The following is a 27,185-nucleotide window of genomic DNA, read 5'->3' on the forward strand; positions in this document are numbered from 1 at the left end:
TTCACGATTGCAACATTGGAAAACCACCAATGTAGGTGAAATGTATGTGTTTTAGCAATATGTATGTTAATGAAGCACTGTGTCAAACACGCTATCACAGATTACTGGAGCAAAGATCTGACTATTTCAACACCTTTCTTAGGGAAATATATATCCCGAGATAGGTTTCAGATACTCCTCAGGTGTCTGCATTTTGCAAGTACTGTAATGAGGACAGGACAGAGGATGATAGACTTTGGCGAGTGATGCACTATATGAATGAAGTGATTGATAAGTTCAGAGATTTTTACGTACCAGCACAGAAGCTGGTGATTGACGAATCCCTTGTGCTTTTCAAAGGATATGTTTCATTCAAGCAGTATATTCCCTCCAAACGAAACAGATTTGGATTGAAATTCTTTGTACTGTGTGACTGTGAAACAGGATACGTATTACACATGATTCTGTATTCAGCTAGCGATGTAGACATTCCCGGTAACGACGAGCATGGTTTCTCTGGTAGTGTGAAGTCACTGATGGCGCCATGGATGAACAAGGGCCACATCTTATACACAGATAATTACTATACAAGTCCATTGCTAACTAAGTTTTTGGTTGAAAATAGAACTGGATTGGTTGGCACAGTAAAGGCACGAAGGAGGGAAATGCCAGTGTTTGATGGTAGACTTGCAGTTGGTGAGTGCCAGTTACGGAAATGTGATCAAATACTCTCGGTTCGGTGGAAAGACAAGAGAGAAGTGAACATGTTGACAACCATTCATGAGGGTACAATGGTGAACAGTGGCAAGGTGAACTGTGTAACGAAAGAACCAGTATATAAGCCAGATTGTGTTCTTGACTATTATATCAACATGCGTTTGATTGATAAGGCTAACATGATGGTTGGCACTATTGAGTGTGTGCGGAAAACATTTAAAATGGACGAAAAAAGTGTTTTTCCATCGTGTTGACATGAGCATGTTGACCTGCTATAATATGTATCTGGTGAAAACTGGACGTAAACCTAGTTTCCGTGCGTTTGCTTTTACACTTGCAACACAGTTATTAGCAAAGTTTGGTAAAGATGTCCCTGGCATGCAAAGACCAATCATGAACCCAGGCTTGCTCACATGGAGGCCTTTCAGCAACACAGACTAAAACATTTGCCACCAGCTGGAAAGCATGCAATAGGCCAACGTAAATGCCTAGTATGTAAAACAACAAAAAGGAGAGTACAGAAACGTAAAGTGGTGCAAATATGGTGTGAAGTGTGTGCAGTTCTATTGTGTGCTGTCGACTGCTTCAATGACTACCACTCTCTCCAAGAATTCTAAATGTGCAATAATAGTGCGAAAACCTGTACATAGTGCGTGCTTGTGTGTACATATAATAATGAACATTGTGATTACATAATATAATGGCGTAATGGAAAACATTTGTGTGCACATGTGTATACTCGATGTATGTAACATTTATTGACAATGACTGATGTAACATTATGTGAAACACAATTAGTGACTAATATTGCTAATAAAATAGGCCTAGACACTGTAAATAATGACTCGAAAATAAATTCGTGGCAACTCTGGCTGCTTGAAGACCGTGTGCGACGCCTCTGGGACACACCGTGCATGAGCGATCATGCAGGGTGTGATGTCATCGCTCATCTTGTCGCTCAATTACGTCGTCGGTAAGTTCAATTGAATTTTTTCCTCGTGGTCAGGGAACACGACTTAACAGGTTAGGAAAAAAAAATATATATGTATATATATTTTTTTTTTTTTGGTATGCGCCTGTGGGTGACAAATGCTAAATAGCCCGAAGCCACACAAGGGTTAATCTTGGTGTTTTCATTACCCAGTGATGGTGAGTGTATTCATCATATTGGCATTACCCAGTGATGTGGATTGTATTAGTCATAGTATTATTAACCAGTTTTGTTGAGTGTATTAACCCTCTGAAATGCATTAGCGCCTAATTTCGATCAATCAAGGGGTGCGCATAACACCTTTACCACTGCACTGTGCCAAACGACAAATGCTTTTCGCCAATAACTGTCCCCCACCGACAAAAGTTTTTTTTCGTACACGGTCAAAACACACTCGCGGTAGGTTGGATACAAAATGAACTCTTGGGAGGGGAGGACCAGTGAGAGGCAGCTTTCTTTGAAAAAAATTCCCAGAATGTCCTAGGGCTGCTGGCTGGGTTAGTATTGAGTAACCATGGGGTGGTGCACACGCCTCTGGCTCCCAAACACCTGTCCGACGCAGTGTTGAAAGATCGCTCTCTGTCGGTGAAATTCAGACCTTATAGCTTGAAGAACATAAGGGTCATGATATTGATGAAGCTAGGCGCAATACGGACCTAACACAAAGGTCAGAAGCAAGTGATACCGCACCTATTAGGACGATACAGCGAGCGTATCCAGTTGTAGCTGTGAACGCCACCCATGCCCACCTATGCCATTGCCAATTTATATAGGTGATACATAGATGAATCGTTTTCTGGGTTCAGTGATGATGCATCTGATACAAGTAGCATAGATGAACAGTGTTAGCGGTTTCCATGGTGGTGTTTTCCATAGATATTTTCAAGATTAGCTGAATCTCTTCCAGAATGGCTGAATCTCTTCCAGATTGACTGACTATTTCCGAGGGTGACTGAATCTTTTCCAGAATGGCTGAATCTCTTCTAGATTGACTGACACTTGCCATAAATGACTGAATCTTCCAGTCAGGAACCTTACAAAGCGATATTTTCAAGACTACCTTACGCATTACAAGCTTGGCTACATACCACTTACAAGTACTAAAGCCAAGGGTGTACGTGAGTGCGTTATTTGCAAGCACACAGAACAAAGAAACAGCGAAAATGTATCTGTACCTGGTGCACCGAGAGCGAAGTCGTGCTATGTACCATGGACTACTTCATTGATTATTACTCACTTCCGAAGTACTGATTGTGTAATACAGTGTGTTAGTGTGTAAATAGTGTGTGAAACTATACATATTGTATTCTTAGTGAATTTTTAGCAAGTAATATTGCAACAATAAACATTGTGGATACATTACTGACACACAGTATCACAGTTCCATGGAACATTATGAACGTTCTGTTGTATACATATTGTAAATAACAAAAATATGCATCATATACAATAAAAAAACTAATAAAACTGCATTGGAAATACATAGAACAAATAATTGAAAATATATTTGTGGCAACTCGCAATGCTTGAATGGCCTGCACGCTTGTTTCTGGGAGTTTCTGGTACGGGCGACCAGCCGTGATGACGTCACAGCGCACCTTGTCCACGTCCCCACAGCCAAAGTAAGTGGAATTTTGTATTTATTTTTACATAGACATGTTCAGGGAAGGGAATTTATAATTTTACAAACAAAAAGATTTTTTGGGAACACTTGATTTCATGCGCACGGGGAATGTCACAATAAACATGGCGCATCACAGTGTTTAAGGCTCTCGTATGTATATTGTAGGGTTCAAAACTTGGGTACAAGATGGATTCCTGAGGTGTTTGCCAGCTTGAAAAAAATTCCCAGCATTCCCCACGGTTGTGGGCAGGCTCATATTCAAGGTAGCAACCATTTTGTATGTATCCATATTGAGCTCCCAGTCTCTAGTTGGCCATGTTTTTGAGAAAACACTCTTTGATGTTGAAATACAGGGCATATTCCTTGAAGATGAGCATGCCAGTGATTTTGATAACTCAAATCTGGAAAAAGACCTAAGACAGGTGTCTGATACTAGTGATACGGATATTGAAGTAAACGATGTGGAGAGTGTGTACAGTACACAGCTCTCACAGCCCTGCCATACCGGCCTAGGTCATCACCATCAGTGGAACAACACAAATGAATTTTTGTATGTTCTACTGAACATTTAGCGCCAAATGCAATTTGTTCAGATTATCCGGGAATGCTTTAGAGTAGGGTTCGTTAGAGTGAGGATGCACTGTAATTGAATCACTAATATGCTCACAATACTTTTTGAGTATAGCGATGGATCACATTTTATTATATAAATATATCACACTACACACTATTGAATAATATTACTCGAAAAAAAACAGAAAAAAAAATCAAAGACATTGAAATAATTAAGTAATAATATTTTTGTGGCAACTCCCGCCTGACAGCTCGGGTGGAGCTGACTGCCTCCGATGATTACTCTGTCAACGCCTCACGTTTGCCAGACTTCCTCACCCTATTGTGGTCAAAATATGTCACAAATTATTTCCTATTTTTCCCATGATCAGGGAACACAAATGAACACTTTTATAAGATGTGTTGCAGGCTAAAATCGCAAGAGAGCAGCCCAAGGGTTAACAAAAACCAACTAATAATATCGGGTTTCGCGGCCTGATGAGCGTATCGACATCATAAAACCAAAACACGCTGAGTCCCTGATGAAGGTAATGCCATCATCAATTAATGCATTTTAAAAAATCCCATTTATTGTCCGAATATTATGGGACTGGTTTTAAATGTGCCCCTTTATATTGTGAACAGTTTGATAGCAAAATGAATGACGTAGCATGAAAATTGTGGTTAGAAAGCTGAAAAGAGTACAGTTCATCCTCACTAACGAACCCCGTTCTAGCGAATTCCCAGAAGATCCGAACAAATTGAATTAGGTACTAAATGTTCAGTGGAACATACAAATGTTTGATTAAGTGAGGATTGTTCATCCAAGCAGTCACCGAGACTGAGCGTCGGAGGTGGCTGTCTTCATCTATGATTCGCCAAAGTGTAAACAGTTATACAGTGTTTTATTATGCTTACCCATTGTTTCTAGGGATAAATGGTTGAAGGATGATAAAATGGTATCAAGGGTCATTGGTGAGAGTTGTTGTCAGGGGGGGCAAGTGGTGTCAGTAGTTAGGGTTTATTGTTAGGGGGGGCAGGTGGTGTAAGTTATTCTCATGGAAGGCAGGTTGTCAGTGGTGTAAGTTGTCAGGGAAGCTGGAGTAATAGTGGTGTCAGGGGAGGCAGGTTGTGTCAGTGGTGGAAGTTGTCAGGGAAGCTGGAGTAATAGTGGTGTCAGGGGAGGCTGGTTGTGTCAAGTGGTGGAAGTTGTCAGGGAAGCTGGAGTAACAGTGGTGTCAGGGGAGGCTGGTTGTGTCAGTGGTGGAAGTTGTCAGGGAAGCTGGAGTAATAGTGGTGTCAGGGGAGGCTGGTTGTGTCAAGTGGTGGAAGTTGTCAGGGAAGCTGGAGTAATAGTGGTGTCAGGGGAGGCAGGTTGTGTCAGTGGTGGAAGTTGTCAGGGAAGATGGAGTAACAGTGGTGTCAGGGGAGGCAGGTTGTGTCAGTGGAGAGCTCTGGCTCGAGTTATCATGTAAATGGCAACACGTCAAGTTTTGTGAAATATATGATAAAGGCACAAAAAAATTTATACCAAAACAGAGATGCAGAACTAGGAAACAGGATTGGTTCAACAGAAAGTGCGAGAGGGCCAGAGACCAAAAGACACAAAAATGGAATCAATACAGGAAGAGGCCAAACCCCCAAACATACCAGCGATACAAAGATGCGAGAAACAACTACACGGCAGTGAGGAGAGAGGCAGAAAGAAATTTTGAAAAAGGGATTGCAGACAAATGTAAAACAGAACCAGGTCTATTCTATAAATTCATAAACAACAAATTGCAGGTAAAGGATAATATTCAGAGGTTGAAAATGGGAAATAGATTCACGGAAGATGAAAAGGAAATGTGTGAAACACTAAACGAAAAGTTCCAAAGTGTGTTTGTACAAAATGAAATCTTTAGGGAACCAGATACAATAAGAATTCCAGAGAACAACATAGAGCACATAGAGGTGTCTAGAGACGAAGTGGAAAAAATGCACAAGGAGCTAAGTAAGAACAAAGCAGTTGGTCCAGATGGAGTTTCACCATGGGTTCTGAGAGAATGTGCACCTGAGCTCAGCATTCCACTTCAACTGATTTTTCAGGCATCCCTGTGTACAGGAGCTGTAGCTGATGTGTGGAAAAAGGCTAACATAGTTCCAATCTACAAAAGTGGAAACAGGGAAGACCCCCTTAATTATAGACCGGTATCATTGACAAGTGTAATAGTCAAAATATTGGAAAAAATAATTAAAACTAAATGGGTAGAACACTTGGAGGAAAACGACATAATATCAGACAGTATGGTTTTCAATCTGGAAGATCCTGTGTAACGAACTTGCTCAGTTTTTATGATCGAGCCACAGAGATTTTACAGGAAAGAGATGGTTGGGTTGACTGCATCTATCTGGACCTAAAAAAGGCTTTCGACAGAGTTCCCCATAAGAGGTTGTTCTGGAAACTGGAACATATTGGAGGAGTGACAGGTAAGCTACTAACATGGATGAAAAATTTCCTAACTGACAGAAAAATGAGGGCCATAATCAGAGGCAAGGTATCGGATTGGAGGAATGTCACGAGTGGAGTACCTCAGGGTTCAGTTCATGCACTGGTAATGTTCATTGTCTACATAAATGATCTACCAGTGGGAATACACAATTACATGAACATGTTTGCTGATGATGCTAAGATAATAGGGAAGATAAGAAACTTAGATGATTGTCATGCCCTTCAAGAAGACCTGGACAAAATAAGTATATGGAGCAACACTTGGCAAATGGAATTTAATGTGAATAAATGCCATGTTATGGAATGTGGAATTGGAGAACATAGACCCCACACAACCTATAAATTATGTGAGAAATCTTTAAAGAATTCTGATAAAGAAAAGGATCTAGGGGTGGTTTTAGATAGAAAAATGTCACCTGAGGACCACATTAAGAACATTGTGCGAGGAGCCTATGCTACACTTTCTAACCTTAGAATTGCTTTTAAATACATGGATGGAGAAATACTAAAGAAATTGTTCACGACTTTTATTAGACCAAAGCTGGAATATGCAGCGGTTGTATGGTGCCCATATCTTAAGAAGCACATCAACAAACTGGAAAAGGTGCAACGACATGCCACTAAGTGGCTCCCAGAACTGAAGGACAAGAGCTACGAGGAGAGATTAGAGGCATTAAATATGCAAAAACTAGAAGATAGAAGAAAAAGAGGCGATATGATCACTACGTTCAAAATAGTAACAGGAATAGATAAAATTGATAGGGAAGAATTCCTGAGACTTGGAACTTCAAGAACAAGAGGTCATAGATTTAAACTAACGAAACAAATCTGCCGGAGAAATATACGAAAATTCACTTTTGTAAACAGAGTGGTAGACGGTTGGAACAAGTTAAGTGAGAAGGTGGTGGAGGCCAAAACCGTCAGTAGTTTCAAAGCATTATATGACAAAGAGTGCTGGGGAGACGGGACACCACGAGCGTAGCTCTCATCCTGTAACTACACTTAGGTAATTACGTGGCTGGCGCCTCCATGCTCCACCTCGATAGTTCACTCACTGTCTGCTTTTCACCAAATTAGTTGAGAAAATGTTACCATTTCAGTTGTTTGCAACACAAAGCTCTATCATATTCTATAGTCAAAATGAACAATTTATAATAAATTGTGGTGTCAGTGGTGAGAGGATGTATTAGGGGTGGAAAGGCGTCAGAGAAGGAGGGTGAGTAGAGACGCCAGCTGACTGCTACAGCACGTGCCTGCCTCGATACTAAGCTCACTTGCTGCTTTTGACAAAATTAGGAGAGAAAATTTTACCATTTCAGTGGCTTGTAATACATCGCTCTACCATATTCCGTAGTCAAACTGAAGAATTCATAATAAAGTGTGGGGTCAGTGGTGAGAGGATGTATTGGGGTCGGGGGGGGGGGGGAGGGGTAAGGAGGCGGCTAGCCTCTATGCAGTCAACATTGGGTCGAGTTTCGTCGAGGTCTGGGTTCAAGGCCTGGTCTGAGGTCTGGTCTGAGGTCTGGTCTGAGGTCTGGTCTGAGGCCTGGCCTGAGGCCTGGTCTGGCCCAAGGCCTGTCAGTCTGGCTGCCACCCTCCCCCCCTCACTCCTATACCACCAACATGCTACAACCCCCCCTCCCCTCCCCTCCCGCACCTGACTACCAGCGGCCGGCCCTGACCCTCCTTCCCCTACCACCGGCGGCCCGCCAACCACCCCTCCTCCTCAGTTTGTTGAGAAAATTATGTGATTTTGCTTTTTTGGATTCAATAATGCTCATATATGTAGAATTTTTAATCCAAATTGTTTGTAAGTGATTGTTCTATCAAATGCCATAGTGAAAATGAAGACATCATAATAAATTAATTGTTTATGAATATTTATATAGACTGATACAGTTGGCTTATGGAAATCCTGGCCAATACATCATATTTGCGGCCACCAATAACAGTCACATAGTTTTGATTTTAATATGGAATTGTTTACAATTGATTGTTCTATCATGTGCCATGTTCAAAATGATAAATACATAATAAATAGATTTTCTGTGATTTTTTGTTTTGTTGATAGTGGATGTAGGACCTTTGTTATTTTCACATGAAGGGGAGGGACAGCCTGGGGCTGACGGGTAGAACGAATTCCGCAGTGAAACGAATCGGCCTCGCTTCATATAACGCCTATGCCTCGTTCGAGTGAGGTCACACTGTATAAACATTTGAGTGTGGTTTGTGCGCTCACGGCCAATGCTCAGCCTTCGTTGCATTGTGTGCCAGGTCGCTTGCCAGGCCAGCAAAAGAGTTAATCTTCCTCGGAGATTTCAATTTACCGAGTCTAAGATGGAGAATGGCAAACAGAAATATCATATCAGGGAATGACCCGGGAAATAACCAACCACAGGTTAGAGAACTTTTGAGATTCTGTGACAAATTCTCGCTCAATCAACAGATTACAGAACCAACTAGGAACGAAAAGACACTGGACTTGTTTTCTAGTGTGTTTTTGCTGTTTTCTAGTTTTCTAGACTTTTTCTAGTTCATCATTAGTTCACAAACAATGATGAACTAATCAGAGACATCACAATCTCAGATATTTCATACTCAGACCATAAGCTCATTGAAGTGCGAACTAGCATAAATAATGGTAGTAGGTCTAAGAGACCCAACAAGCGAGAAGGAATATTCAATCAATTCAATTTTAACAATAAGAGGATCGACTGGGAAAAAATAAATGTAGACTTTGCAACCATTCAATGGGAGACAGTCATAAACGACAAAACTCCCACACAGGGAATAGCTCAACTGACAGCTGAAGCTTACAAGGTCTGCTTGAAGCACGTACCTGTGAGGAGGGGCAGAAAGAGGACCACTCTAGAAAGAGAACGCAGACAACTGTACAGGAAAGGAAAAAAATAACGGAAATGCTTCGGCAGACACAGCTATCACAAGCAAAAAAAATAAGCCTAAGCAGGGAGATCGAAGAAATAGAACAAACGTTGAAGCGATCATATGAGTCTGAGGAAATGGAATTGGAACAGAAAGCTATACAAGAGATAAGGAAAAATCCGAAATATTTTTTCACATATGCAAAATCAAAATTAAAAACCTCTACCAGTATTGGACCGTTAATTACAAATGAAGGTACGTACACAGAGGACAACAAAGAGATTAGTGAAATTCTAAGAAGCCAGTATGAGGCTATGTTTAGCACACCAATAAACAACATGAAAGTTGATGACCCAGACAGCTTCTTTATGAATGACATTCAAGCTGCAGATAATATAACGGATATTACCACAAACTCGGAAAACTTTGAAAGAGAAATTGACAATATGCCTATGCACTCAGCTCCTGGGCCTGACTCATGGAATTCAATATTCATAAAGAAATGTAAAGTACCAGTAGCGAGAGCACTCAGCGTAATTTGGAGAAAGAGCCTGGATTCAGGAGACATACCAGCAGCACTTAAATCTGCAGATATAGCTCCGTTGCACAAGGGGGGAAGTAAAGCCTTGGCAAAAAATTATAGGCCAGTTGCACTAACATCACACATAATAAAAGTGTTTAAAACGTTTGTATATAGGGTAATAACACCACAAACAGTATTGTTGGGGGTGAAACTTTAGTGCGTCTGACCTTGAATGTGTGAAGGAAGCAGCCGCCACCTGACTGTGTGTAGCGACGTCTCTTAGTGCCTGAACTAACTATACCAACTTAGTTGTACAGTTGTGGTGAACAAAACATGTAGATACTTACATATAACATCTGTATATAGTGAATAAAAGCAAAAACAGTATTGTGGGAGGAGAATGTGGGTGAGGGAGGGAGGAAGTAGCAGCCAGAAGCGGGCTGCCACTGGTTGCCACTGCCACTCAGCATGCCAACTTAGTGGTTCGTTATGGTGAACACGAATGTAGATACTTATATGTAACGTCTGCATATAGTGAATAAAAGCAAAAACAGTATGGTGGGAGGAGAATGTGAGCGAGTGAGTGGCTGGCTGGTGTGTGGCGGTCACTCCTCATTGCTTTTTGACTCATATTAGCGACTTAATGGTACGTTATGGTGAACAAAACATGCAGATATTTATATATAACCTGTGTATATAGTGTAATAATCGACAAAAATTTGTTCACTGTTTGATGAACATAATAATTGAATCAACAATATGCACACTATATTTTTGAGTACAGCGATGATTCACTCATTATATAAATATATCACACTACACACTATTGAATAATATTACAGCAAAAATACTATGAAAAATCAATCAGAGACATTGAAATAATTAGGTAATTATCTCTTTGTGGCAACTCCGGCCTGACAGCTGGCGAGCAACAGACCGCTTAGGACGCACGCTGAGTCAGCGCCTGTTTTTTGCCAGACTTCCCCGCCCTATAGCAGGCAATATATGCCACTTACGATTTTTTTATTATTTTTCCCATGATCAGAGAACACAAATTAACAGGTTTAAAAGAAAAAATAATTTTTCTGGGGGGAGCCCCGTCGGCTCCCCGGAGCTTTACCGGCTGATATGCTAATGTCAGACTTTGGCATCAGTCATGTGTATGGAGTTCTAGGGCCTACCGGGAACCACGAACCAGAACCTGGCCCCCTCAGAGAGGCAAGGGGAGCAATGGCCTATAGAAACCCCCGTGTGGTTGGAAGCATTCTATGTCTGCCATCGACCGGGTCAAGGATCCAGAAAGGTAAGCATTCCAAAACAAACCCCTATTCTGGTGAAAATTGCTACCTAAAGCCGAACTAGTGGATAGAACTCTTCAACAGAAAACAAAGAAACTAGCATGACGTCATATGTCACCGCGCCGCTGTCTGCGCAGCTCCCCCCTCCCCGGGAGGGGGAAGGGGGAGCCCCAGACCTCCCACGCCGGCTATCCATCCATCAGTTCTTCGGCTGATGCTATAGGCACCGGTTATGTGCTCCGGCTCCAGTGGTTGTTTCAGCACTGTACCTAGAGTGTGGTGTCTGTTTTCTAGGTGGTGCGTGAGCCGGGAGTATTTCTCGTGCAGTAGTCCTGGCTGGCGCCTTCCCGCAGGGAGGGTGTGCGGTTCGGCCAGCGTGTTATGCCATGCGCCGTGGAGTTTGTTTTGGTCTGGGCGGTGTTTCAGTACTGGTGTTTTGCGCCCTTTTTGCTACAGTGCTTCGTCTCTCGTTCTTCTCCCTGGTTGCGGTATGTGTCCCTTCGCGCCGGGGGTGTCCTGGTTCCCAGTTGTGGGGAGGCCACCGCGGTTTTCCATGTGTCATGGGTGTGGACCGCCTCCTTCGCCTCTCCCTGCTCTCCTGCGGGTCCGGCAGGGTCCGGCTCTGGCGTCTTCACCTGGCGGTGCTCCCAAGTTCTTCTGGGCACGGTTGAGTCATGTCAAGTTCGTGCCACCATTCGCCAGGTGAGTTTCTGCGGTCTGGCGTCTTTTGGCCGGGCGCTGGATGCGGTGTTGTTTATATACCTGTCTTTATTTAGGTATATTTTTGTACGACTGAGACCGTTCGCACACCAGTGACTGTCCCTTTTTCAACCCTTCCTGTCCCCCTTATGTGCATGTCCAACCCATGCTGGAGTCATTCAGGGGACCCTCCTTTTTTACTGTTGTGAGATGTGGGGGTTGTAGGGTTGGTTCTGTACTCACCTGGTAGGCTCCTGGCTGTGCTTGCAAGTTTTTGAGCTCTGGCTCTTGGGTCCCGCCTATCTGGTAGAACTTGCGGGATAGTACCAGTGGAGTGCAGTGGTGCTGTTGGCACATTTGGGGAACACTGTATTACCATCAGAGGTCTGCTTGTTACACGACCTACTTGCGAGCATAAGCTTTCTTGCTGGTTCGTCTGTGGACTTCCAGGGCGCACTAGCCTGTTTTCGTATGGCTGTTCCGGCCCGTCCTGGTTGTGGGAGTATGTGGGCCCGTGAACTGCTCCTAGCAGCTGCCTGGTGGGCCACCCTCTGGCCGGTCTAGCCTGGCCTTGGGCCGGGCTTCAGGTGTGAAAGAGCTCCCAGTACCTCATCCAGCAGGTATCGAGCGGGGTTTCTCCGCCGTCGGTCGCCTGGTGCAGGTTTCTGGACCTGCAGGGTTTTGTCGTGTCTCCGTTGGCCCTGTCTGGGGTCTGCCTGCTCCGTTCTCTGCCTTTGCAGAAGGGTGTTGCTATTTTCATGTTGCATGTTGCAGTGGTGCCTGTTGCTGCTGCTGCACGTGTGCATTGGTACCGTGTTTCACGGTGGCGTGTCCTTGTTCCTGTGTCCGGTAGTGGAGTGGCACTTTGCTGCCGTTTTGTGCCTGGGGATTGCGTGGGGGTTTTTCTGTCCCTGCCTGATTGTCCACCCCTGGTTGTTCTCCTGGGGTTTTGGGGCTTCTGCTCTTTCTTCCTGCCTCCTCTGCAGCAGGGATGTTCTGCGTGTGTTCTTAGTCGTTGGTCAGCCTGTGTCCTGTGATGTGCTTCTTTGTCTCGGTCTATTGCAGTTGTTCGTACCCCTTGGTTCGGGTACTGTTCTGGCGGCGACCCTTCCGCCTTCTTTGGTTTCCTAGCTTGCCCTGCCGGTTGGTTTTTTTGGGGGGGTCTTGCGATGTCTCGCGTCGGACCCGTTGTTTCTGAACTCCTAGCGGGCTTGCATGCTTTGGGGAGTTTTTCTGTTCGGCAGACGTTCCATCTCCTTGTACCTGGGTTTCGGTGGTCGCACCCGAGATCTTCCCCCGGCTCCCCCTTTTTCCTGGGCTCGGAGGGGCCTTGTCGGGGCTGCTTATGTTCTGCCTCGCGGTCTCGCCTCCGGTTGGTGGTCGGGTGGCTTCGTGGTAGGTGTCCCACCTGCGTGCTTCTCTTGGCGACAGTATGGGGTATTTTGGCGGTCCTTCCCTTTCCTGTCCCTTCTTAGGTGGTTACTCTTGTTGGCTTGGTTTACTCTCGGCTTGGTTTTCTGGTGGGGGTTGGGGGCCGTCGTCTTGCCACATACTGTCGCCTCTTTTCGTGCGGCGCGGGCGGAGCCGCTTCAGCTTGCTTTCGGTCTTGGTGTTGTTTCTGCACCGTTAGTCAGCTGTCTTGTGCGTCGTTTCACCTCCGGCCTGTTCGTGCGCCGCTTGCACCATCCTGGTCTCTGGTCAGCGTGCTCTGTCTTCTCCTCGGTTGGTAGTGCCCCTTCGGTTCCGGGGTGTCTCGTTTTTGTGTTCAGTGGCGGCCCTCCGCTGTTGTTTGCGTGCCACGGCGTTTGGGTCCGGAGCGCGTTTTGCGTTGATCCGGTTCTGTTCATCCCGGTTCGCGAGTGATAGTGTCCCGGGTGGTCAGCCGTGTTCTTGCGGCTAAGCTGCCTGGGTTCTTCCCTCATGCCTGTGGCGTTCGTGGCTTTGCTGCTCTCGCTGCCATCTGGGCGACGTGGCCTTGCGGTCTTTCGGGCATGGATTTTTGGTGTTCGTGCAGGGGCCTTGCTGCTCGTGATTCTCTTGTTGTTCTCGGGATTTTTGGGGCTGTGGCGCCTTGGGTTGGCGTTTGCTGTCGGCTGTCTCGCCTCCTTGGGGGGTGCGTGGTGTCCGCCTCCCGGTTCTGTCCCTTTGACCTTCCTCTGTGGGTAGTTAGCTCCGGGGAGCCGACGGGGCTCCCCCCAGAAAACCAGCGTTGAATGTAATGAAACGCCATTTTCTGGGTGAGACCCGGAGGCTCCCCGGCAACCCTCCCTCCCTCCGGTCGGCGTTTTTCGCGTGTTTTGACATCCAGCCTCAGAACTGATGGGTGGATAGCCGGTGTGGGAGGTCTGGGTCTCCCCCTTCCCCCTCCCGGGGAGGGGGGAGCTGCGCAGACAGCGGCGCGGTGACGTATGACGTCATGCAAGTTTCCTTGTTTTCTGTTGAAGAGTTCTATCCACTAGTTCGGCTTTAGGTAGCAATTTTCACCAGAATAGGGGTTTGTTTTGGAATGCTTACCTTTCTGGATGCTTGACCCGGTCGATGGCAGACATAGAATGCTTCCAACCACACGGGGGTTTGTATAGGCCATTGCTCCCCTTGCCTCTCTGAGGGGGCCAGGTTCTGGCTCGTGGTCCCCGGTAGGCCCTAGAACTCCATACACATGACTGATGCCAAAGTCTGACATTAGCATATCAGCCGGTAAAGCTCCGGGGAGCCTCCGGGTCTCACCCAGAAAATGGCGTTTCATTACATTCAACGCTGTTTTTTTTTGTATGCGCCTGTGGGTGACAAATGCTAAATAGCTTGGAGCCACACAAGGGGTTAAACATAATACAGGGTACATAACACAATCAAATTTGCCCATAGTAGGTAAGCACCATGTAAAGAATTTGGGAATAATGATGTCTAACGACCTAATGTTTAGGGAGCATAACCAAGCAAATATTGCGTCAGCCAGAAAAATGATGGATTACGAGAACTTTCAAATCCAGGATCCCATCACAATGGTTGTGCTCTTCAAATAACTTGTGTTGTCGCATCATGAGTACTGCTCAGTACTCACTTTACCCTTCAGAGCAGGAGAGATTGCAGAAATAGAGGGAGTACAGAGAACATATACGGCATACATAGACTTGATAAAGCACCTAAATTATTGGGATCGTCTCAAAGCCCTCCAAATGTACTCACTAGAAAGTCGACGAGAGAGATATCAAATAATATACATATGGAAAATACTAGAGGGCCAGGTTCTAAATCTACACAGTAAAATAACAACATACTGGAGTGAATGATACGAAAGAAAATGCACAATAAAACCAGTGAAGAGCAGGGGTGCCATAGGCACAGAGAACACTGTATAAACGTCAGTGGTCCGCGGTTGTTCAACATTCTCCCGGCAAGCATAAGAAATATTGCTGGGACAACCATGGACATCTTCAAGAGAAAACTAGATAGGTTTCTCCAAGGAGTGCTGGACCAACCTGGCTGTGGTTGATATGTGGGCCGCTCCAAGCAACAGCCTGGTGGACCAAACTCTCACAAGTCAGAGTTTGAGGAGTAGAGAGTACTCCTCAAGTACTTCCAGTAGAGTAGAAGTAGGAGTAAAACAACTCCCAGAACCCCATCAAGCAGGTAAACCGCCTCTAGATACAATGAAGATAAGCCTTAGGCTACACAATGAAACTTGTAAAAGCAACTGTATTGCTGCTGCCTCTAATATCAATTGGGAGTTTGAAATAGGTGACATAGTGAATATCAACCTTGCAGTGCAAACATTTCTTTACAAAACTTTTAGCCTTGCCTTAAGGCTACCTTGAGGTGTTTTCTGGGCTTAGCGTCCCCGCTGCCCGGTCGTCGACCAGGCCTCCTCGTTGCTGGATTGGTCAACCAGGCTGCTGAATGTGGCTACTCGCAGCCTGACGTATGAATCACAGCCTGGTTAATCAGGTATCATTTGGAGGTGCTTATTGAGTTCTCTCTTGAACATTGTGAGGGGTCGGCTAGTTATGCCTCTTATATTTAGTGGAAGCGTGTTGAACAGTATCAGGCCTCTGATGTTGACAGAGTTCTCTCAGAGTACCTATTGAACCTCTGCTCTTCAACGGGGGTATTCTGCACATGCTGCCATACCTTCCGGTCTCAAATGATATTATTTCTGTGTGCAGATTTGGGACCAGCCCCTCTACTATTTTCCACGCGTAAATTACAGTAGTTGCATGTCTCTGCACCTTTTCCAGTTTGTTGATGTGCTGCTTAAGATATGGGCACCATACAACCACTGCATATTCCAGTTTTGGTCTGACAATAGTTGTGAATAATTTCTTTAGTATTTTGCCATCCATGTATTTAAAAGCAATTCTGAAGTTAGAAAGTGTAGCATTGGCTCTTCACACAATGTTCTTTATGTGGTCCTCAGGTGATAGCTTTTTATCTAGAACCACTTCTAGATCTCTTTCTTTATCCAAATTCTTTAAAGATTTCTCACATTTCATAGAGGTGTCTGAATATAAAGTGAAAAAAATGCCAAAGGAGCTAAGTAAGAACAAAGCATAAGGTCCAGATGGAGTTTCACCATGGGTTTTAAGAGAATGTGCACTTGAGCTCAGCATTCCACTTAACAGATTTTTTCAGGCATCCCCGTGAACAGGAGTCCTAGCAGATGTGTGGAAACAGGCTAACATAGAACAAATGTTTGCACTACAAGGTTGATATTCACTGTACTACCTATTTCAGATTCCCTGTTGATATTAGAGGCAGCAGCAATCTACAACAGTGGCAGCAGGGAAGATCCCATCAAATATAGACCTGTATCATTGCCAAGTGTTACTGTATAGTGAAAATTTTGGAAAAAACCAGCGTTGAATGTAATGAAACGCCATTTTCTGGGTGAGACCCGGAGGCTCCCCGGAGCTTTACCAGGCTGATATGCTAATGTCAGACTTTGGCATCAGTCATGTGTATGGAGTTCAAGGGCCTACCGGGGACCACGGCCAGAACCTGGCCCCCTCAGAGAGGCAAGGGGAGCAATGGCCTATAGAATGGCTTATGCATCGTTAACAATGCAACAGGGCTCCATTAAGGAACATATAATCTCTTCCCACAACCAGACCATCACCAGAGAAGTCTTATCAAAAAACACGGAAATCATCGATAGATACAGCGATAGCAGGCGGCTTGTTATCTGCGAGGCACTACACATTAAGAAGTCGATACCAGCAATCAACAGCCAATTAATGCACAACTATATTCTACCCACTTCAAGACTCCGCAACAATATAGAAGCATCAAGAAATATGGGCCAATAGGCCCATTGCAGTTACTTACATTCTTCCTTTTAACTTACAAAATATTATACCCATTGTTTCGTGTTCTGTCTTGTGTTGAAAATTTGTTTTCACCTCATCCAAAACTGTTGTAACATATCACCTCACCCAAATGCAGGTATAAAATCAAAGCTGTTTAACCCTTACACTTCTCAGGGGTCCTGGGGACATTTACACCCCTGTGCGCAAGAAAAAAAAAAATTCAAAATTTTTTTTTGTCTTCTAGACATGTTAATTTGTGTCCCCTGAGCACGGGAAAAATAAAAAAAATCGTAGGTTACATATTTTGGGCGCAATTGACCGAGGAAGTCTGGCAAAAAGTGGGCGTTGACAGAGCGGTCGTCAGACCCGGTTAGTGTCACCCGCGCTGACAGGTGGGAGTTGCCACAAAGATATTATTACCTAATTGTTTCAATGTCTTCGATTGATTTTTTCTCAGTTTTTTTGCAGTAATATTATTCAGTAGTGTGTATTGTAATATATTTATATAATAAAAGTGGTGAATAATCACTATACTCAAAAGTATGATGTGCATATTAGTGATTCAATTATTATGTTTATAAAACAATACACAAATAGTTTTGCTGCTATTACACTCTATACACAGGTTATATATAAGATATCTGCATGTTTTGGTCACCATAACGAACCACTAAGTTGGTATTGAGAGTCGAAAAGCAACGAAGAGTTACCGCCACACACCAGCCAGCCACTCGCTGCCACTCCCTCAACACACGCACTAAACTTTCTTCCCCCAACAATACCATTTGTGGTGTTATTACACTATATACAGACGTTATATATAAGTATGTATATATTTTGTTCACCACAACTGTACAGCTAAGCTGATATAGTTAGTTCAGGCACTAAGAGTCGTCGCTATACACAGATGGCGGCTGGCGGCTCCCTCACTCATTCAAGGTCACACGCACTAAACTCTCTCCCCCAACAATACTGTTTGCAGTGTTATTACCCTATATACACATATTATATATAAGTATCTACATGTTTTATGCACCGTAACTATACACCTAAGCTTGTAGTGCGCCCAAAGAGCATAGTGGCCACCCTCTAAACAGCTAGACAAATCGTGCAGACGACGTCACCTACGTCACCCATATGGCTCCTCCCAGCATAATCCTTTTGCTGTTATTACACTAATACACACATTATATATTAAGTATCTACATTTGTAATTACCTAAGTGTAATTACCTAAGTGTAGTTACAGGATGAGAGCTACGCTCGTGGTGTCCCGTCTTCCCAGCACTCTTTGTCATATAACGCTTTGAAACTACTGACGGTCTTGGCCTCCACCACCTTCTCACTTAACTTGTTCCAACCGTCTACCACTCTATTTGCGAAGGTGAATTTTCTTATATTTCTTCGGCATCTGTGTTTAGCTAGTTTAAATCTATGACCTCTTGTTCTTGAAATTCCAGGTCTCAGGAAGTCTTCCCTGTCGATTTTATCAATTCCTGTAACTATTTTGTATGTAGTGATCATATCACCTCTTTTTCTTCTGTCTTCTAGTTTTGGCATATTTAATGCTTCTAACCTCTCCTCGTAGCTCTTGCCCTTCAGTTCTGGGAGCCACTTAGTAGCATGTCTTTGCACCTTTTCCAGTTTGTTGATGTGCTTCTTAAGATATGGGCACCACACAACAGCTGCATATTCTAGCTTTGGCCTAACAAAAGTCATGAACAATTTCTTTAGTATATCGCCATCCATGTATTTAAATGCAATTTTGAAGTTAATAAGCATAGCATAGGCTCCTTGCACAATATTCTTTATGTGGTCCTCAGGTGATAGTTTTCTATCTAGAACCACTCCTAGATCTCTTTCTTTATCAGAATTCTTTAAAGATTTCTCACATAATATATAGGTTGTGTGGGGTCTATGTTCTCCTATTCCACATTCCATAACATGACATTTATTAACATTAAATTCCATTTGCCAAGTGGTGCTCCATATACTTATTTTGTCCAGGTCTTCTTGAAGGGCATGACAGTCATCTAAATTTCTTATCCTTCCTATTATCTTAGCATCATCAGCAAACATGTTCATATAATTCTGTATACCAACTGGTAGATCATTTATGTACACAATAAACATCACTGGTGCAAGAACTGAGCCCTGTGGTACTCCACTTGTGACATTTCTCCATTCTGATACATTGCCTCTGATTACTGCCCTCATTTTTCTATCAGTCAAAAAATTTTTCATCCATGATAGAAGCTTACCTGTCACCCCTCCAATATTTTCCAGTTTCCAGAACAACCTCTTATGTGGAACTCTGTCGAAAGCCTTTTTTAGGTCCAGATAGATGCAGTCAACCCAACCATCTCTTTCCTGTAATATCTCTGTGGCTCGATCATAGAAACTGAGTAAATTCGATACACAGGATCTTCCAGATCGAAAACCATACTGTCTGTCTGATATTATATCATTTCTCTCTAGGTGTTCTACCCATTTAGTTTTGATTAGTTTTTCCAATACTTTCACTATTACACTTGTCAATGATACAGGTCTATAATTGAGGGGGTCTTCCCTGCTGCCACTTTTGTAGATTGGAACTATGTTAGCCTGTTTCCACCCGTCTGCTACGATTCCTGTACACAGGGATGCCTGAAAGATCAGGTGAAGTGGAATGCTGTGCTCAGATGCACATTCTCTCAGAACCCATGGTGAAATGCCATCTGGGCCAGCTGCTTTGTTCTTACCGAGCTCCTTGAGCATTTTTTCCACTTCGTCTCTAGACACCTCTATGTGTTCTATGTTGTTCTCTGGAATTCTTATTGTATCTGGTTCCCTAAAGATTTCATTTTGTACAAACACACTTTGGAACTTTTCGTTTAGTGTTTCACACATTTCCTTTTCATCTTCCGTGAATCTATTTCCCATTTTCAACCTCTGAATATTATCCTTTACCTGCAATTTGTTGTTTATGAATTTATAGAATAGACCTGGTTCTGTTTTACATTTGTCCGCAATCCCTTTTTCAAAATTTCTTTCTGCCTCTCTCCTCACTGCCGTGTAGTTGTTTCTCGCATCTTTGTATCGCTGGTATGTTTGGGGGTTCGGCCTCTTCCTGTATTGATTCCATTTTTGTGTCTTTCGGTCTCTAGCCCTCTCGCAATTTCTATTGAACCAATCCTGTTTCCTAGTTCTGCATCTCTGTTTTGGTATAAATTTTTTTGTGCCTTTATCATATATTTCACAAAACTTGCCATACATCTCATTCACTTCCTTGCCTAGCATCAAGTCTGTCCAATTATACTCACTAAAAAAATTTCTAAGGTCACCATAATGTCCTCTCCTGAAGTCTGGTTTTTCAACTGCTTCAACCTCCTTATTTTCTTCCAGCTTATAACGCATTGCATACTTTATTCCCAAAAAGACATGGTCACTTTTACCCAAGGGAGGAAGGTACTGAATGTCAAATATCTCTTCCTCCTTCCTGGTAAATATCAAATGTAGCATGGAGGGAACGTCCCCTTCCCTCATCCTCGTAGCTTGTTTAACATGTTGATACAAGAATGTTTCCAGGATGAGGTCTACAAATTTACAGGTCCAAAAATCTTCTGTTTTAGCTTCATATGCTTCCCAGTCTATGGATTTCAAGTTGAAGTCACCGACTATCAACAGTCGTGATCTGTCGTTATCCGCTCTCGCTATAATCTCTCTCATTATTGTTATAAGACCTTCACGTTTACTATCTAGCTCCTCCTTTGACCATGTGCTGCTTGGCGGTGGACTATATGCATTTATCATCATTAGTTTATCATCCTCATAGCAGATCTCTAGTGCTATTATGTCAACTTCTTGTGGATTGGTAGTCATTATTTCCTTCACCTTTAGGTCTTCTTTTACCAGCACAGCAACGCCACCGCCTTTCCTAATTTTTCTGTCCCGTCTCCAAATTGAGTAGCCCCTTGGGAATATGACCTCATTTAAAATTACATCTTCAAGTTTTGTCTCCGTGAGTGCAACAATGTCTGGTGTCTGCAGCTGTATTACATCACTTAACTCCAGTATCTTCGATCTCACTCCATCTATGTTGGTGTATGCAATCTTCAGGAACTTGTTCCCCCTCTCCTTATTCTTCACTCCCCCTCTCTCTATTGATTTTGTTGGTTTGCCTTTATGTACCACTTTACTGGTTTGCCTACCCCTATCACTTTGTAGAAAAAAGAATTTATTTCTTCATTTATTTATTTCTTATTATTTATTTATTATATTAAGAATTTATTTCTTATTATTTATTATTTTGTGTTCACCATAGAGAATCACTGACCTGGTATGGTGAATGCAAACAATAACAGGTGGCCACACAGTCAGTAAACGATGCTGTCTCTCTCCGTCTCTCAGCATCACTCCTCCCACAGCGCTAATTATTACAACAGTCCTGCTATTATCACAACCCTGGTTATTTATATCACAGTCAGGGGTCATCTGTAATATTGTCATCGCTAAATAATAACAATTATATATTTATTTTGACATTTTTCGGCGATGCTGTGGTCACAAGCTGAACAGCAAAGCTGTTCGCTCATGCTGCGTGCGCCAGCCTTGGTTGCTCCAACAGTACTGTGCCTCTTACACCTGAGAATATTGCCCACGATTTTTAAAAAAAATGGCGTCTGTTTACAAGAGCCCTGAGGAAGCTTCTGTGAACCCGGTGTAGCCGCGGGCCATTTGAATCGGGCCTGGCACCCTATGGCGTATATATACGCCATGCACACCGTGGGACATGTTACTCAGGGCGTATATATACACCATGCGCAGTTTAAGGGTTAAACTGTTTAGTGTTTGCAAGTTATAGTTGTGTGTGTGTAAACTAAAGTCTTTGAAAATGTAATAAGTTATTACGAAACACGTTCAAGTGTCGCGTCAAACTAGAAATAAAAATGAATTTTGGAGAATTGATTTTTCAATTACCATCAACAGTGAAAAGAAATATAAGAAATATTGAGAAAATTCGTGTTAGAATTATTAATCTTACTTTTTCTTTTTCTTTTCTTTTTCTATTAATCTTACTGATATTATTGATATTATAAATATATATATATATATATATATATATATATAGTATATTTTGGTAGCAGTCTTTCCTGTAGACATATATTATTAAATATGACCGAAAAAGTAAGATTAATAATTCTAACATGAATTTTCTCAATATTTCTTATGTTTCTTTTCACTGTCGATGGTAATTGAAAAATCAGTTCTCCAAAATTCATTTTTAATTCTAGTCTGACGCCACACTTGAACGCGTTTCGTAATAACTTGTTACATTTTCAAAGACTTTAGTTTACACACACACAACTATAACCTGCAAACACTAAACAGATTTCTTACTATGCTATAATTCAAATGGCTTTTCATTTTATATACCTGCATTTGGGTGAGGTGATATGTTACAACAGTTTTTTATGAGGTGAAAACAAACTTTCAACACATGATAGAACACGAAATATTGGGTAAAGTTAAAGGGGAAGAATGGAAGTAAATGCAAAGGGCCTATTGGCCCATATTTCTTGATGCTTCTATATTGGTGCGGAGTCTTGAAGTGGGTAGAATATAGTTGTGCATTAATTGGCTGTTGATTGCTGGTGTTGACTTCTTAATGTGTAGTGCCTCGCAGATATCAAGCCGCCTGTTATCGGTGTATCTATCGATGATTTCCGTGTTTTTTGTTAAGACTTCTCTGGTGATAGTATGGTTGTGGGAAGAGATTATATGTTCCTTAATGGAGCCCTGTTGCTTATGTATCGTTAATCGCCTGGAAAGAGATGTTGTTGTCTTGCCTATATACTGAGTTCTTTGAGGCTTACAGTCCCCAAGTGGGCATTTGAAGGCATAGACGACATTGGTCTCTTTCAAACCGTTCTGCTTTGTGTCTGGAGAGTTTCTTATGAGTAGGATGGCAGTTTTCTTGATTTTATAGTAAATCGTCAATTGTATCTTCTGATTTTTGTCTGTAGGGATAACGTTTCTATTAACAATATCTTTCAGGACCCTTTCCTGCATTTTATGAGCTGTGGAAAAGAAGTTCCTGTAAAATAGTCTAATAGGGGGTACAGGTGTTGTGTTAGTTGTCTCTTCAGAGGTTGCATGGCGTTTCACCTTCCTTCTTATGATGTCTTCAACGAAACCATTGGAGAAGCCGTTGTTGACTAGGACCTGCCTTACCCTACAAAGTTCTTCATCGACTTGCTTCCATCCTGAGCTGTGGCTGAGAGCACGGTCGACATAAGCGTTAACAACACTCCTCTTGTACCTGTCTGGGCAGGCACTATTGGCATTGAGGCACATTCCTATGTTTGTTTCTCTAGTGTAGACTGCAGTGTGGAAACCTCCGCTCTTTTCCATGACTGTTACATCTAGAAAGGGCAGCTTCCCATCCTTCTCCATCTCGTAGGTGAAACGAAACACAGAATTTCGCTCAAATGCCTCCTTCAGCTCCTGCAGATGTCTGACCTCAGGTACCTGAGTAAAAATGTCGTCAACATACCTGCAGTATATGGCCGGTTTCAAGTTCATGTCGACTAAGACCTTTTGTTCGATGGTACCCATGTAGAAATTTGCAAACAGAACACCTAGGGGAGAACCCATAGCGACCCCATCTACTTGCTTATACATGTGCCCATCCAGGCTCAAGAAGGGTGCCTCTTTAGTACAAGCTTGGAGTAGTTTCCTTAGAATGTTTTCTGGTATGTCAAGAGGAGTACAGGCCAGATCACGATACACTCTGCCCGCTATATATATATATATATATATATATATATATGCGAACAAGCCTGAATGGTCCCCAGGACTATATGCGAATGAAAACTCACACCCCAGAAGTGACTCGAACCCATACTCCCAGAAGCAACGCAACTGGTAACTACAGGGCGCCTTAATCCGCTTGACCATCACGGCCGTAAAAAGGAAGTGATAGCCGAGGCTATTTGAGCCACTTCCCCGACGGCAACTCGGATGGTAATCTTGGGCATAGCATTTCACCAAATCACCTCATTCTTTGGGGCACACGTGAGGAACACAAATGCGAACAAGCCTGAATGGTCCCCAGGACTATATGCGAATGAAAACTCACACCCCAGAAGTGACTCGAACCCATACTCCCAGAAGCAACGCAACTGGTAACTACAGGGCGCCTTAATCCGCTTGACCATCACGGCCGTCAAAAGGAAGTGATAGCCGAGGCTATTTGAGCCACTTCCCCGACGGCAACTCGGATGGTAATCTTGGGCATAGCATTTCACCAAATCACCTCATTCTTTGGGGCACACGTGAGGAACACAAATGCGAACAAGCCTGAATGGTCCCCAGGACTATATGCGAATGAAAACTCACACCCCAGAAGTGACTCGAACCCATACTCCCAGAAGCAACGCAACTGGTAACTACAGGGCGCCTTAATCCGCTTGACCATCACGGCCGTCAAATTTGTGTTCCTCACGTGTGCCCCAAAGAATGAGGTGATTTGGTGAAATGCTATGCCCAAGATTACCATCTGAGTTGCCGTCGGGGAAGTGGCTCAAATAGCCTCGGCTATCACTTCCTTTTGACGGCCGTGATGGTCAAGCGGATTAAGGCGCCCTGTAGTTACCAGTTGCGTTGCTTCTGGGAGTATGGGTTCGAGTCACTTCTGGGGTGTGAGTTTTCATTCGCATATAGTCCTGGGGACCATTCAGGCTTGTTCGCATTTGTGTTCCTCACGTGTGCCCCAAAGAATGAGGTGATTTGGTGAAATGCTATGCCCAAGATTACCATCCGAGTTGCCGTCGGGGAAGTGGCTCAAATAGCCTCGGCTATCACTTCCTTTTGACGGCCGTGATGGTCAAGCGGATTAAGGCGCCCTGTAGTTACCAGTTGCGTTGCTTCTGGGAGTATGGGTTCGAGTCACTTCTGGGGTGTGAGTTTTCATTCATATATATATATATATATATATATATATATATATATATATATATATATATATATATATATATATATATATATATATATATATATATATAATATACAGTGGCACCTCAACATACGATTGCCCCTACTTGCGATAATTTCGAGTTACGATGTAAATTTCATCGAAAAATGCGACTCGACATCCGATGGTGTCGTCGACTTACGATATTTGTTGGTACACGTTCTGGTCGACCGAGCGATTGGTTCCCAGTCACGCGGCCGACCTGCCTCAGTTTACTACAGCTGCCCGCTTAGTGGTGATTGCGCCTATAAGAAATTCCACTTTTGTGGTGATTTTTTGCATTTTGAACATTAAAGTAATTATTATATACCTTGCCATGAGTCCCAGGAAAGTCAGTGGTAAGGCTCAACATATGAAAACCCATGTAAGGATGAGCATATAGCAGATACAAGAGTACAGAATGTCTCTTCCTCAACAATTAAGAAAATGTGTGCAGCATGGGAAGAATTGCAAACCTTTGCTGAAACGACTCGCCCAAATCAAGCTGCAGTAGGTCGTTGCCTTAACCTATTCAATGACACTGATGCATCATTACAGACAAATGTTAAAATTAAGGGAACAACAAATGCCTCTTGACAAATTTGTAGTGAGACAAACAAGCACTGAATCATAACCAGGTTCTAGTGGTATTCAGGCAAAACGTAGGAAAGAGAGTACCCCAGAGAAAACATCACTGCCTGATGTGATAATGGAAGGGGACTCCCCTTCCAAACAGTAACAACTCTCTTCCTTCCCTCTCATCATCATCTTCCATACACCATCAAGAACCCTCCATAAAGGTAAGAGACACTTTGGCACTGTATTGTAGTTAGAAAAAAACATTGTATTCAGTATAAAATGTATTTGCATGTTAATATTTTGGAGGGTGGGGAACGGATTAATTCAATTCCCTTTATTTCTTATGGGAAAAATCGCTTCGACTTACGATCCGTCTCTGGGAACGGATTAGCATCGGAAGTCGAGGCCCCATTGTGTATATATATATATTATATATATATATATATATATATATATATATATATATATATATATATATATATATATATATATATATATATATTTATATATATATACTGTACTTTATAAATCAAATAGATAAGATTTGGTGGTCTTATCACCACCAAATCGACTAAGCCCAGATTTGTGTGAGACCAATAGTCAATTTATCCATCATGGTTATGTTTGGTGAAGAGTATCACTCAATCTCAACAGTCCTGTAACGTAATTGTGTGTTCCCATAGTAAGTGTAAAATAATCCAGAGTTGTTCAATAAAACCCATGTGTTAAGATGTAACCCACAGTGTACTTATTGTCCAACTTAGACTAAGAATACTTGATCCTTCCCCCATTATCACATACGATACATACATTTCCTTCCATTATTCATAATAAAGTAAGGATGGGTTTTGTTAGTCTGTACTCTTGGGTATGGCTTATAAACAGCCCTACTGCTGCAATATGTTACCAAAATATATTATCCCATACTCCGGGATATGTTTATAAAAAATATTGACCTTGCTGTGAATGTGTTAATCTGTCAGTAATATTAACCCTGCTTTGAAATAGCTAATGCAAAGAATGTATAAAAATATTATGTAATTTGTATTAGTAAATAAAGTACTGTAATATTAGTTTTAGTTGTAAATACATCTAGCAAACTAAATATTCTTTTCCACAGGATAACAAGCCAGAGGAATGTTCAGTGTGTTTTAACGATTATGCCGAAAATCGGCTACGACCTCGCACACTGCCATGCGGCCACACATTCTGCTCCCAGTGTATTGACAATGCTATCAAGAATGGTCAACTGACCTGCCCCAGCTGCCGTGCCGAGCACGCTGCCACAGCCTCTACTCAGTTCCCAATTAACTATGCTGTGGAGGCTTTAGTTAGGAAACTCAAAAATATCCGGCTAACAACTGAGGAAGCAACCCGTTCTCGCAAATTTAATAAGTCAATATTGACTTATTAAATATGTGCATAGGTGACATACTTAACATAATAGATACCCTTAAAAAGATTCATAGAAAACACCGACCTTACCTAACCTACTTAGTATGTTAAGATAAGCATCTTATTGCTTCGTAATTACAATTATTACCTAACCTTTAA

The 27,185-nt window shown here is 42.7% G+C and overlaps 1 long non-coding RNA gene across 1 annotated transcript in view; it reads left to right on the forward strand.

Moving 5' to 3' along the window:
* LOC138372213 (uncharacterized) overlaps nt 1-27,089 on the forward strand; it is a 55,654-nt gene extending 28,565 nt beyond the window's left edge. The window contains exon 3 of the long non-coding RNA XR_011230737.1: nt 26,752-27,089. This is a non-coding gene — a long non-coding RNA (uncharacterized lncRNA). The remainder of the gene's footprint in view (nt 1-26,751) is intronic.
* The last annotated feature ends 96 nt before the right edge of the window (nt 27,090-27,185 follow it).

The sequence above is a fragment of the Procambarus clarkii genome, chromosome 38 (assembly GCF_040958095.1).
Source record: "Procambarus clarkii isolate CNS0578487 chromosome 38, FALCON_Pclarkii_2.0, whole genome shotgun sequence".
In the NCBI taxonomy this organism is placed as follows: Eukaryota; Metazoa; Arthropoda; class Malacostraca; order Decapoda; family Cambaridae; genus Procambarus; species Procambarus clarkii.